Below are 15,412 nucleotides of genomic sequence, written 5' to 3'. Positions count from 1 at the left end.
TGTCATTGTTTGTTTTGGAGCATTAAAAATAAAGTTCATGTGGTCAAGATGTATTTACCTTTATTTTATACTGTCAAATAAAGAAATAGAATAAATTGACCTCTAAGTACTATTTTTATGGTTTAATATAAAGTTTGGTTTTAGTGGTCTGCATAGAAAAGTTCTTAAACTTCAGATTGCTGATTGGTGCACAACTTCACAAATTGTGAACTTGAAAATGACTGTACTAAAACTTCCATGTATATATATACATAGAGAGAGAAATCAATGTTTATTGTTCTCTCTGTAACCATTCTTCTTTCAAGCTACTTGGAAGGTGTAAATTTCTTGGAACTGGTGACACCCACTTCCTACATACAGTTATAATTTCTCATTTGAATACAGTTAATTGAGCAAGATGTTTGAAATCAGTAAAGACCACCTTTTGAAATACTGTCTCCCAACAGTTTAAAATTGGCACAAAATATTCTCCAGAGAACTTTTCAAATATTTTCAGTATTGTTGCTGCTTTTGCCCAAGCATTATGGCATGTTTCTCACCTATAAATATGTTTGTTAAACAGACATTTAAACTGTATTTATCTTCAGTGTAGTAGGTAAGTGTCCCAACATTCTGTTGTAGGCTAAAAGATTAGAAATGAAAACAAAACATCAAAAATAAACTGCATATGTGTAACCACTAAAAATATAGCCAAAAGAAGATTTTTTTAGATTATTCTTTTTGTTAAATTAAATGGTATGTACATTTTTTTCCAACTTTTAAACATTTCACTGGACAGTGCATTAATTATAATAGTCAAAATATTCAGAATACAAAATAACAAATCTTTAGTTAAACTACTTAACTAAAATATTGTCATTCTTCATGTATTAAATACTTGTAATATTTAACAAAATCTTACCAACTGTTGTGAAGATAAAGCTCAGAGTTATACATTTTCTTACATCACTTTCCCATATTGGGTATGCTGATTGGATATTTGTCCTCTTTCCTTAGGGTTAATTTGATGCAAGATCTGATTAGAGGGATCATTTGTAGCTTCTGAGGAAGGCTTCTTTGATTGTTATCTTTTTTGTCAATTAGGTCTTTTGGCACATTGTTCTGGCATAGCACCAGTGTTCTGTTGTTATTTTTATTAAATATTATGTTATTTGCAGATAATACAACTGATGAATTGTCAAAGATTCTGATTAATGTGGTAAAAAATATGTTGACAGTTTCATGAAGCAATTTGAATGGAGAATTTAAGAACAATACCACATTCACGAGGAGAGCAGTAGATACCGAAGGTTACATTCTTCCATTATAATGAGAAGTATCATTAGGATGTTACAGCTGCAGGTTTTACTGAGTACGCTTTGTAAGACCTTTCATATAGAAACTGATTATGCATTTAAGATATTCTATCTTTATTATTTTAATGATGGTCAAAGTATGATCTGCAAAGGATATTTAAACCATAATTTATTATCTGACCCATATGGGTAAGAGGGGGGGATTAGTCTTCCATAATTACTTAACCGAGAACTCTTTTAACAAATAATACACTAAAGTTAGCACAAATTCCTACACCACTGCTGAAAATCAACATGTGAAACCATCATTGGATAAGCAACAACTCCAATTTAGTGGATATCACTCATCTTTATGGTTCCCGAGGCTTCAGGTTTGAAGTCCACCAGCAGTCATTCTAAGGAGTGCACATGTTTGAATCTGACAACAAATTGGTAGTCAAATGTAGTGTTTATTGGTTAAAAAGAAAAGATTTTATTTGTTAGAAAATTATAATAATAAGAATAAAAAGTTTAAGATAAATTTGGAAGGAGCTGCTAGCTTTTTTAACATGTTCTGTAATCATTCATCCAAAATACATCACATTTTGTTACAACTCTAAACATATAGTATGTTTTGAATTCCTCTTACAAGAAATATTTGTATGTGATAGTTTTTTTTGTATCATAAGCAGAAAAAGTTCAGTAGTTGCCATGTTGCATTCATTAACTGATATTGTTACATGATTAATTATAACAAATTTCACATAAAACTCTCTGTTGTTTTATGACACATTTAATTAGTGTATGTTACATGATGTACTACATTGTTGACATTAACGTTACAAAAAAAATGACCAGTCTCCAAAATGGTCACCAACTTTTAAGCAGTGAATATGCGTGTATATGTATGTAACAAAAATCATGGCATATGAGAACATTTCAAAGTGAAACACCAATGTTTAGATTTCACTGGCATCAAATGTTGGCATGGACAAAAGAAAAAATTTGAATACTAAATTTTGTCACCAAGAAAAGTAAAAGGTCAGTGTGTGTGTGGTCTTGAGAACTTCACAGCAGGTGGTGCTCTTGACTTTGTTAAAGTTTTATTTTGTTGGTTTTTTTCTTAATGATTAACTGTACACATAATAAACACAAGTTTAAAAAAGGTGTAAGTGATTAGAAATACAAGAAAAAATAGTGAAAAATTTTGATTAAATGAAAGCCTATGAAAACTCTGGAACAAAGATTAAAGGAACCATCCACACTCAGAAGTTTACGAACTACAACAGAAGGCTTGACAAACAGCATTTACTTAGGTGATGTCATTCCATTTTTTTCTCTATTATTTCAGTGTGTTTTAGCCATTATTGCTTTTAATGACAAAATGTAAATTATATTTTTGAGTACACACACAAATTGGGATTAAAAGTGACAATAACTGTTTATAAGACAAAAATATTTTGTGGTTTATTATTAACTTAAATTAGGTTGTACATTACTTTCATGTGTTATGGGTTTTGATCTCAAAGTAATAGAACTATATTAGTAGACTAGTTAGAGTACTTGTCTTCTGGATGGAAGTTATATACATGATTAATGAAAGGTTGTCCTTGGACATGAAAAGTTGCTTCACTTGTATGAAAATATAAAAAACATAAAAACTTCAAAACACAAAATGTGAAACTTCAAATTTCCATGTATTTCTGTATTGATCCATCAACCCTTCATGCCAGATTTGGTAAAGATCCATTGACAGGGGGCAAACTAGTGGCAAAAATCCAAAAACAATCATAAAATCACGAAATGCAGAACTGAAGATTGGTATGTTTGTTTTCCTGGACTTTGGGAACCTCCATACAAATTTTGAAGGCCAAATCCGTACCCTATGAAGCAGTTACATGGGTGTAACGGACAGTACTATTATATTTATATAGATAAGAACATTAAATTACCTTTGGTTAAACGTTAATACAAAATGAAATAATTTTCCAAATTCAGTTTCAAACCTAACTCGTTGATTATTATACATAAGTACCTACTAAACTAAATAAAACCACTGATCATTATACATAAGTACCTACTAAACTAAGTAAAACCACTGATCATTATACATAAGTACCTACTAAACTAAGTAAAACCACTGATCATTATACATGAGTACCTACTAAACTAAATAAAACCACTGATCATTATACATGAGTACCTACTAAACTAAATAAAACCACTGATCATTATACATGAGTACCTACTAAACTAAGTAAAACCACTGGTCATTATACATGAGTACCTACTAAACTAAATAAAACCACTGTTTTCGTGGCCATTAAGTTTACTGTTCAAAACAGTTTCCATAGTATTATTTTTAGATGGTCTTGCATTAACCACAGTAATTTATTTTGTGTGTTTCCACAGAGTGAAGTGAGTTGTATTTTAAATTCATTGGTTATGTACAACTTAACACTTGTAATTATATGGTTTGAAAATTCAAGTGTTCATTATGTGTTTACATGTTTACTTGTATATAGTATTTTAGATAGTTTTAACCCTTTCATGTCATGTGAGGAAAAGTGCACATTATAACCTTTTATAAAGTTGTATTCAGAATGTAAAATTACTTTTCTCTCAAAATATAGTTAATCAAATTTTACCATTATATATGTTTTAAATTGTTGATTTTATGAGGAAATATTTTTTAAAATGTTCAGCCTTCCCTTGTATGAAAATTGTGGCATCTATTGTTAGATCTTCCCCTCTTCCCTAATTTACTTACAATCTCTGCAAGAAGTATGAACTTTTACTTAACTTTTACATGGATATTACTTAGACAAAGCATAATTCTTATAGCTTTCAATTTTATATGTTAAAAGAACCATAAACTATAAAATCAAAACCCACTTGCCACAACCACCTGTCATGCTTTCTTCACAAACTACCAATAAGATATAAGGCATTGTCTGTTTCTTCACAAACTACCAATAAGATATAAGGCATTGTCTGTTTCTTCACAAACTACCAATAAGATATAAGGCATTGTCTGTTTCTTCACAAACTACCAATAAGATATAAGGCATTGTCTGTTTCTTCACAAACTACCAATAAGATATAAGGCATTGTCTGTTTCTTCAAAACTACCAATAAGATATAAGGCATTGTCTGTTTCTTCAAAACTACCAATAAGATATAAGGCATTGTCTGTTTCTTTACAAACTACCAATAAGATATAAGGCATTGTCTGTTTCTTCACAAACTACCAATAAGATATAAGGCATTGTCTGTTTCTTCACAAACTACCAATAAGATATAAGGCATTGTCTGTTTCTTCACAAACTACCAATAAGATATAAGGCATTGTCTGTTTCTTCACAAACTACCAATAAGATATAGGCATTGTCTGTTTCTTCACAAACTACCAATAAAGGCATTGTCTGTTTCTTCACAAACTACCAATAAGATATAAGGCATTGTCTGTTTCTTTACAAACTACCAATAAGATATAAGGCATTGTCTGTTTCTTCACAAACTACCAATAAGATATAAGGCATTGTCTGTTTCTTCACAAACTACCAATAAGATATAAGGCATTGTCTGTTTCTTCACAAACTACCAATAAGATATAAGGCATTGTCTGTTTCAGATTTGTTCTTACAGGAATCTTCTTGCATAGTTAGAAAGCCATTAAAACTGTATAAGTTATAGTAAATTTATTTTTCTGTTTTTAGTTATTCTGTGTTATGTATGCATTACTTAAATAAAAAAACTATTTAATGCAGTTGTACCATTCATATAAAAAATAGTAGTTTTAAGTTTCATCAACAGTTAACAACAAAACCAAAAAAAAATGTGGTTAAGTACATTATTTCTTGTTTTTCAAGTATTCTTTTTTATTATTATTATAAAATTAACTAAAGTATAAAAATTAGGAACTTGTTAGTTTTGATTGGGTAAGATGATTAAAACGATAAATATTATTCATAAGTTATATTTAAGAAGAGCTCGTATGCTGTGTAATTTGATACAGCACAGTGTGCTATACGTGTTTATCAAGTTATTTACAGCTTCTGTGGTGGGATAATTAGTTAGATGCAGCTCAAACTTCAATAAAAGAATAAAACTAGATGTATTGTTATGAGGTCTAAGATAAATAATTGTAGCTTTGTGTTACAATTTGCAGCTGTTCTAGATAGAAAAAAAGGTAACACATATTTATTTCCTATTTCCCAGTATAATTTTGAAGTAGGAAGTTCAACCTTTCAGAGCACTCAGATTATAGAGATTTTATCAGTTTTTATCAAGTCGTTTTGAACTTTTGTCTGACATCTTAAATTTTTCCTAATTGTATATGGTACTTGTAAGGTCAGTTAAATATATGGACCTTGTATAGAGTTGTGGTGGAAAAGATAACAGAAAATATTAAATTTTTCTGAGGAAAAAAAGTGTATGAAGTTTTAGAGATTAAACAAATAAAATTTCAAAATTTTCAGGTGAATAAAAATACTTTTAATCTCAACATGGAAATAACTTCACACAGAGCAGTTAACACTGTGACACCACATAATGAACACATTTTATGAACAATAGTTAATTAATTTTTTATTTTTATTTTTTGTCAACAAAAGACATGTAATATTGAAAGTAAGTTTGATCAGTTTTGTGAAGTCACATTAGTACTCTGAATTATAATTACATATATTTTCATGGTTACAAGCTGATGTAAGATATACAAACCCATTAAGAATATGTTAGGTGTATCTTCATATTTAATAGGTGATTAAGTTTTAATAACACCTGCTTAAAACAAAATGCATCTAACAAGCTAACAACTTGTGATATTTACATGCTCTTCATCTGTTTTAAGATCATGTGCAGAACAGATATGTTAAGAGCTTTAAGGGATAATCACTTGCTAGAAACTTGACTTTAATCAACAATGTTCCACAACCACTTTGTTGTTGCAAGTTTAATTTGGCAGTTTTAGAAAATTATATGTTGCAAAAATGTTTAGAGGTTGTTAATTTCAAAAATTACTTTTCAGTGTTTTACCAAGTTTTGTTCAGTGTGTTAAAACACTTTCATGTATCGTATGCATTGTAAGGTGATATTTCAAAAATTTAATGGCACCATTATATTCCTCACAGATGTCACATGAGACCGTTAACACACGTTGTAATCAAAAAACTTCATTATGATTTTGAACATTTCTTTATATAGCAATCTGTTATTTCTGTTTTAGAATGGTTGATGTTGGGGGACAGAGATCTGAACGAAGAAAATGGATTCACTGTTTTGAAAATGTCACATCTATAATTTTCTTAGTCGCCTTAAGTGAATATGATCAAATTCTGTTTGAGTCAGATAATGAGGTAAGAAGTAAGTAATCAAAGATGGACAAAACAATTATATAATATTTCTCTTAAAGACAGCATGTTGGAATTATTATTGTTTTTAATTTTGCACTTTGCTAGACACAGCATTGTTTACTAGATATTGTATTAAGTATATCTTGAGCTCTTAACAAAGAAAATTCCTGGATTTCACTGCCTTTGCTGTTCTTGTGGAGTATATGTGGGTTTCAGATATCATAGGATTATATAAAGGTACTTGTATAATTTATACCAGATTTATGTGATGCAGTTAATTAAAATTTTAATGGACCAGTTACTTAGAAGGTTAATTATTGTTTGAAATCACAGATGTTAGTGTCTAGAACAAAAATGAAATAATATAGTTACTAGATAATGAAACTCTTAAAAATAATGCAGACAAATAAGTAGGAAGGTTCTTGAACCACATGGAGGATGAATGCAAATAGCTTTATATTTTTAATTTTGTATCTGTTTATAACTTACAAAAATTTTTGTTCATTGACAGAATCGTATGGAAGAAAGTAAAGCATTGTTCAAGACAATTATTACATATCCATGGTTTCAAAATTCATCTGTAATTCTATTCCTAAACAAAAAGGATTTGTTAGAAGAGAAAATCATGTATTCACATCTTGTGGATTATTTTCCAGAATATGATGGTGAGTTGAGAAAATGCTTTATTGTTCTACAAGCTTATTTTTTGCTTTGTTCATTTACTTTGAGCAAAGAAAACTATTGGGTTGAGGAATAATTCGTGAGCTTTTTTTCAAGTTAAAAAAAATATATTCATAAATGAAACGCTTTCGCAAAATATTTCATGTCATTTGGTAGATAATTTTTTGCTCTAATAGATGGTGTGTTTGATTTTCATATGTCTTTAATTTTTGCTTTCATATTCAGCTCATTCAATGGAATGTCAAGTGGACAAAATCGAGCATTTTCAACACCATCTGCTTTTCGCATTTAATTTCTTGCAATTTCGTTTAAAACAATGCATACTATATACCTAGGTATTACATGAAATAAAGTATCATAATAAATGTTTTGGGTGTAATGTGTTCATGTATTGAAGTATTGAATAGTCTTGCATGTAATGCTTGAATGAAATTATTTAAAAACACTCACGAATTATTCCTCAACCTAATATATATCTTTTTTTTTTTTTTTTAAATGAGCATATAAAAACATTTTGATACAAATTGCAAAACACTTAGTTTTGTTTATATACACTTTCACATGTCTGAATTAGATTTTGTTTCAAAACTCTTAAATCCATAAAAACGTTCCAAGTCAAGCATGAATAATGAGGTGTGTGTAAATAATGGCTATTTTTTCCTTTCATTTTAAATAAAATATGAATTGTAAGAAGCTGAAATATTGGACAACCTTTTTTTGAATTTATCTTAAAAAATCAAGTTGGATATTTTTCATATAGATTTGATTGTAAAATTATTTAAATTATGTTTAATAATAAGAACTGGACAATTAATGATTTTTAAAAATTTTCTTTTTTCTCAAAGTGTGGAATTAAAAACCTGCATAATACACATTGCAATTTTTGTAAACCAAGAAAGATTTTTCTGAACGTCAAGTGAGTATTGTACAGCACAATATTTATTTCTAAAATATATACATATTTTCAATAGCAATTCTCAGTTGTGTTAATATACAGTACAACAGCACTGAGAAAAGGCACTAAAGAAGATTGCAAGGCTCACACTGATTGGTTGAAAAGTGAAATTTTCACCAAAGAAGACCCTCATTCTTGGTATTTTAAATACAAGCTTATTGGCCGAGACTGAGCTACTTCAACATAATACATATCTATTTTTCATTAACTATTACCTAAATTTCTAGTTATTTTGTAATTATTAAGTTTGTAAATATTTCTATTTTGCTGAAATTTTTAATATTTTGAGATTCAGAACAATATTTTAACTGAGATACAAATGAAATTAATATTACAGAAAACGTAATTACAAAACTCAAAAGATGTAGGATTTTTATTTTCCATTGCTGTAAGTCTGTTTTTTCGAAGCATTAAAAACAAAACAAAGAGACCCAAAAATTTAATAAAGCACGACATCTCCTAAGAAGAATTTTCAGGTTCCAAAGTTTCTTGAGAGTTTAAAATATATTAAGTAATGTTTATCTTTCTCAAGATTCACAATAGAAACATGGCCCATTTTTCTTAATAAATATATGCTTCAAAGTAAATAAAAATTATACATATGTACTGCTCTTCTAACATAACATCAATATTTTTCTCCATTTATTATGTTTACTCCAAGAGTAATCTGATTGAGTAATATTTATAGAAACAAATCTATAAACTTTTTTTTATGTTTGTATCTTATTAAACCCTTCATGAAAACTTTGAGGAATCTTGCCATGTTCTTATAATTTATGATCAGAATTGTCAGATTTAAAGCCAGTTATGCAAGAAAAATTTATGGACCAGTGATTCAAATGCTAGATTTCTGTGTGGTATTAAGCTTATAAAAAAAGAACAATAAACGATTCATTGTTACAAATGCCAGCCAGACCTGTACAACAGTAAATGGTTATTCATCATCTTTAAATAAGTAACACCTTCTTAAAAGAGCCAAATTTCATTAACTTGATTTCAATTTAATTGTCAAGTTTTATTACCATTCCACAAGTATAATCATGGGAAAAGTATGAAACTTCATCTGTCATACAGTTATTAACCCTTGTTTTTAATGATGTTTTCCATTGATATAAATCAGAAGAGGATTCTTTAAATGATAATACCCTGATATATTTATTACACTGTTAATCTTTGAAAGAAGATTTCTGTAAGAGGAACTTGAATGGTTTATACATACTGGATTTAGGTTTAAATATCAAAGCAGGTTTTCTTTTTTCGTTATGTCATTCTAAAAGACAAATGATACATTTATTTGTTTTTCAAGTCAAATGTGATTCCACGTTTTCTCACAAAGAAAATCAGTTTCAGAGAACTAATTTTGGAATTAATTGTTATAGGCCCCAACCAGGACCACATTGCAGCCCGTGAGTTCATCCTAAAGATTTATCTGGCTCAGAATCCTGACCCAGATCGTATGATTTACTCTCACTTCACTTGTGCCACAGGTTAGTTTAGCGAGCAGACAAGTGCATCTAAAATAAGGAGCCCTTGCCAATAGATTGCGCAAAAATGACATTCCCTTTGCTATTTTTCTCAAAGTTATATTCCTTAACTTTGCATTTTTCCTGTCTTCTTTGAGTGCTGTGTAGTTATGAAGGTGCTTTAGTGCTGTTATGGGCAACCTTTGACAACCCATACTGAACGTATATATTGGTGGATGGTTGTGTCAAAGGTCTATAAGAGGCTGCCTCCTGCCTCCAAACCTCCACAGACATTGAACTCTTAGTGCCTTCTGATACTCACTGAAGCACTTCTTCCTCTCCCCTTTGCTTCTCTAGGGCCAAAGAAAGATGCCATTCACGCTAGGGAGTTCATCCTCAAAATGTTTGTGGACCTCAACCCAGACAGTGAAAAAATCATCTATTCACATTTCACATGTGCAACAGGTAGGAACAAACTACCTGTGCTTGTGATAAGTAGATGTGGAGGTTTGGCAATGGCAGACTTGAGCATCTGACCCCATGTGCATGCTTACTTGTTTGCTATCACTATGTACACTAAGTCTGCCAGCTTTAGAACCTCTATGTTTTTTAAAGTCTTTCAATAATTTTACTAGCTTTTTTTGTGTGTGAAGTTTAAAAAGTGAGATATTTTCTGTGGATGATATGAACTATCTCTTTAATTTAAATTACAATATTTCAAGTTTGCCTTTCTTATCTCTCCTTTTTTTATGGTGTTTTTCATGTTTGTTGGTACGTGTTCAAAGTGTGTGTGACTACTTAGCATGTTACTTATTGTGTCATTCTTATAAGTCATACTTGCTCTGTCACTAACAATTCTGTTTTCTTGTGTCTTTCTGCTTGCATGTATAATAACACAACCGTGCATGTAGATACCGAAAACATTAAACTGGTCTTCTGTGCTGTCAAGGATACTATACTGCAGAACAACTTGAAGGAATACAACCTTGCCTGATGTGATGACAATAAGAAGTGTTGCAGATGATTTAGATCCAATAGTTATCAGGATCTTTTTCACTATTGCACTCGCTGAAACACATTTATGTTATTTTACTGTAGAGAAATTGATGCATGTGTAGTTGCACAAGTTCGTTATCTTGTATAAGAGTTGTACTATTTGGTTTGTTACAGGTTAACTGTTCACATGATTGATTGATTTGTTTGTGAATTGTGTTTCTAGTTTCAGTTTATACATATATAATTTTCAATGTTCTCAAATACTACTTATAACATGCATGTATTTATAATTTCTTGGAAGTAAACATATGCATATTTATTGAATTTTCATGTATTTACGTGAGAAAGTTGCATTTGGAAGTTTTGAAAGATAGCTCATTACTATTATGATGTTATGCCAAACATAACTGTTAGTTGATTATATGTTTTTCTAGTACTAACTAATTCATAGGATGAAACATTAGATTAGTCAGTGTCAAATAATTAAACTACTCGAAGCTTGATCTGTTTTATGGGCTAAGAATATTGTAGGATCTTGATGTTTTCATTTAGCAATTGTCAATCAAAATAACCATAACATTATTCATAAGAAAACTTGTGGTGTTTCAAATTATTTGAAGCAAAATTATTATTATTATTAAGAATTAAAGGTAACTATATTTCAGTCAGTGAATAATTTTATTAAAAGAATGAATGAATGTCTATAGTTAAAATGGGTAGTTATCCCTAACAAAACATTCATTAAATTATACTCGGTTGTGTGATGCAGTGTTTACAGGAAGACGGTAAATGTTTGAAAGGAAATCAGCATGCCTGTATGTGTATATATAATATTATCAGTAGATAAAGTTTGTGGCAAAAGGAAGAACATGTTAAATAAGAGATCATATAAAAAACTAATGAACAATGGCTTTTATATACTCGTAGAAGAATAACGGGACAAAATTCAAGGTGTTATTCGCACTATTTGTTTTGAGTGATGTTAATAATAAACATGTAGCTAAGTAGAACAAATATTTAAAAAAAATTAATGTCCAGTTGTATTTATGGATAAGTGTTCTTTGGTTCTTTTATTTTAATCTGTTTTGTACTTGTAACAAGTGAAAGTTAGTCAACAGTAATGGAAAATTTATATTTGATGTAAGTTTGAGATATTCATGCATATAGAAAAATAACTAAAAATATGTGTCCAGAGTAGACAGTTAAATTGCTGAAAATGATAAACTACAGTTTAAAAGAAAGATATACCCTTAACACACACTAAGAGATTCAAAAAAGTTATTGGTGTGTGAGAGTATCTTATATTTTGCTTCTAAATTAATGGTATAGAACTTGAGAATGATAATTAATCTGTAAGAAAGCATTAGGTCGTTTGTGTGTTTTGTATGAATAGTTTGTTTAAATTTCAAGATAATGCTTATGGATTTTTTATTTTTATTTTTCTGGGCAGACACGGAGAATATTCGATTTGTTTTTGCAGCAGTGAAAGACACCATCCTTCAACTAAACCTGAAAGAATACAACCTGGTATAGAAAAAGAGAGACTAAATCACCCTGTTGACTGACTTCATCTGCTTTTCATTACTGATGCCACTTTTGCATATTTGGTATCACTCTACTGAGAGGTGGACAGTGAGCTTGTGGTTTTGAAGGGTTTGTGTTTGGATGTACTGGGTGGCACTCTTCCTATACACACTCTTTTTCCTCTTGGGCCCACCAGAAAGACTTAGTACTCTGTAGCATAACCTAGCACTCTGATCTCAACCTCTCCAGATCCTTGATTAATCAGACAACTTTGAAGCATGCAGGTTCCTAAATGCACAATGATTTTTTTAAATATATTTTTTTTTGTTTTGCACTTCAAAATAATCCTTTTGCTTAATATGTTTTGTAGACGTGAGAAAGCTTATGGGTCTTAAATTGTCAGTCTGTGCCAAAAGTCAGCTAGTAAATTAGAAGCGAGATAAATGTGGTACAGTCAACAGTGCTTCGAGTGTCTCTGTGCTGTTGATACACCTAAATATTCTAGTTAATATGGCTGTAAGACTGGCTCATAAGTTGGCTTTGGTTGATTTAGGAGACTTCGGTAACAAATCCGCCCATTACTGGATAGAGATGTCCTTTATCCTAGGTGCTGATAAGTCATCTAGTTGAGTCTGCCACTGTGGAAACATCTCCACTTCAGTACCTACATGCGGTGTATCTCCTTAACCAAGCAGGAGTTATACATGAAAATGTAACACCCTAAAGGCTTCAGTCTCAGTCTTGAACTAGTCACTGTTGTCTGTGTAATCAAATATTTTGACATACTGTTAATAGATGTGGTTTCTGAGCCAGCTGTAAAGCTGTCATTTTAAAATGGTACTCTGTTCATAAGAGTCCTAGTTTGTCATGTGCTTTGTCACAGGACTGCCTTTTGTATACGGGACCTGGCAACACTTAAGTATATAGTAAGGACTAAATTTATAATGTAAGCTGTGTTGGACATGTTCAGTTATCGTCTGTAGGCATCTAATCAATTACAATTGTAGTGTCTATTCAATTTCATTAAACATTATGCTCTTCATATATAGTTAAGTGTATAAATTTTATGTAAAAGTTGCACTTTCAAAAATGCATGAATGGTTAATTTGTTGTCATGGTACACCGATTATTTAAAAAACAACCAACACATTCTCAGCTAATTTGGGAGTTGATCACAAATCTAACACTTTTTTTTTATGTTTTATTAGAGTTATGTAAACATTAAATGACTATCGTTTTTTCCACTTCAAAGGCAAAAGTGTACTTAAACCTGAAGATTCCATTATGGAGACTTCTGCTTTTATTTATAATTACTACTAGTAATTTGTTCTTGAGATTTGTTACTGTGAAATATTTGATTAGTGGAGGATGCAAGTTATTGTTGTGTGTACAACTTAAACATTTCAAAAAACAAATCCATTGGTGATGTGCTATAATATTCACTGTTCTAATTATGTTTGAAATAATTTTTTTTTTCATGTAGTATGGATCTGTGGTTTATCTCTGGTTTACTGTTTTTGCAACCTAAAAGTTGTGTAGATACTAAATATATGGTCACCACAAGCAAGGTTTCATACTGATCCCATGGTAATTTGTATTCTGGAAATTAAAATATGCTTCCTAGCTCTATCGAAGCTGTGTAATGTGCATTTTAAATATGAACTCGTACAGACTATGGTGCCTGCTGTGTGCGTGTGGTATTCCAACCTCACCCCTCTCAAGACTCATAATGTATTATTATAAGATAATGGGCCATGCAGAAAACTCGCAACCAAAGACCAATACCAGTGCTGGCACTTGACTTTATAAAAAAAAATTTATGTAGATCCTGTTAGAGGGATGGGGGAATTTTTTATTATAAGAATGACTTTTTTAATTTATATAATTGTGTAATTGTTTTCGACTTTTATGTAATGATGGTACTTGTTAAGGTACGAAAGATCTTGCATTCACAACCATGTTACTGAGATTTGTTTTAGCATGAAACTTACTAATTTTAGTTTTCTAATTTGGTTGATGCCTAAATATTTGAATAAAAACGGAGCACATGTTGCTAGAGTGTAGGGTACGTATCAAACAGTGTGCGTGGTTTCTGTAAGAAATATAATCTATAGTAATATGCAACTTTACAGGCTTTTAGTTTATTTGTTAAAGTTATACTATTATTTGTCAACTTAAAACTTGTCTAAGTAACTGATCAGTATTGTGGCATTATTTTCCATTCCAGAAATAATAAGTTTCATTGTTTTTCAACGAATTTTGTTTTATAATAATTATGCCATACGTTTAGCTTTAAAAATCGTAAAAGCTACCAATAAAGTTATTAAAAAAAACATCCTGTTGTTTGATCATTTTTAATCATAATTCCACTGTTGTACAAAAAATTAATTTTATAGAAAAACAATCTACTAATTTCAATCTCTAGTCTTACACTGCTAAATTAGGGACGATTTGCAGAGAATAGCCCTCGTGTAGCTTTGAGACAATTCAAAAATAAATAAACAAACTTTACACACTGTTACAACGTTGTATATGTTTTGGTTGATTTTTGTATATACGTACGATCATTTATTAAAGAAATGTACACACCATAATGTATTAAATGTTCTATTAAAATGCTTAAAACATTTCAAACGATATTTAAACGATGATAAGATGAAGAAATAAGCCTAAAATAAAGCATATGGTCAACATGTTATTGTTCAACTTAATTTAAAAATTAAAGTTTCAGTTAAGAGTTTGAATTTTAATCACTTTTGGTAACCTGACCTGTCCAAAATATGGCAAAGCTGAAGATATTAACACTTCAAAACTTCAATTTTTATAGATTGTTTTTGTATTACTTCGTAATCGGAAGTGAGAGACTGTTGTTATAGACTTCATCACTTAGGCCTAATTTCGTAAGGGATGAAATGTTTATAATTTCTACGTTAAAAGGAAACAAACTGTAAGGAAAGAAAAACATAAATTTAGACGAGTTAAAGTATAACTCGTTAACTTCGAATTATTTTTTTGAAAGTAATCGAAATTAGTAATATATCATATAGCAGAATAAACATTTTATCCGAAGCCAGGCTTTACGATGAAACATCTGGGAGAAATTCAACGAGAGTACGTTTCTGACTTCAGTTACAGAGAACTATCCTGTTAGAAAAAAATAAA

General features: G+C 30.2%; 1 pseudogene across 1 annotated transcript in view; it reads left to right on the top strand.

The window, feature by feature from the left end:
- The window catches only part of LOC143224804 (guanine nucleotide-binding protein G(q) subunit alpha-like), a 45,385-nt pseudogene extending 30,173 nt beyond the window's left edge, over positions 1–15,212 (top strand). The window contains exons 5-8 of the transcript XR_013013452.1: positions 6,505–6,634; positions 7,143–7,296; positions 9,647–9,754; positions 12,177–15,212. The product of XR_013013452.1 is annotated as a guanine nucleotide-binding protein G(q) subunit alpha-like (transcript). The remainder of the gene's footprint in view (positions 1–6,504; positions 6,635–7,142; positions 7,297–9,646; positions 9,755–12,176) is intronic.
- Positions 15,213–15,412: the final 200 nt, after the last annotated feature.

The sequence above is a fragment of the Tachypleus tridentatus genome, chromosome 9 (genome assembly GCF_004210375.1).
Source record: "Tachypleus tridentatus isolate NWPU-2018 chromosome 9, ASM421037v1, whole genome shotgun sequence".
NCBI lineage: Eukaryota > Metazoa > Arthropoda > Merostomata > Xiphosura > Limulidae > Tachypleus > Tachypleus tridentatus.
Note: the sequence above shows the minus strand (reverse complement) of the source record. Positions and strands in the feature narration are given on the sequence as shown.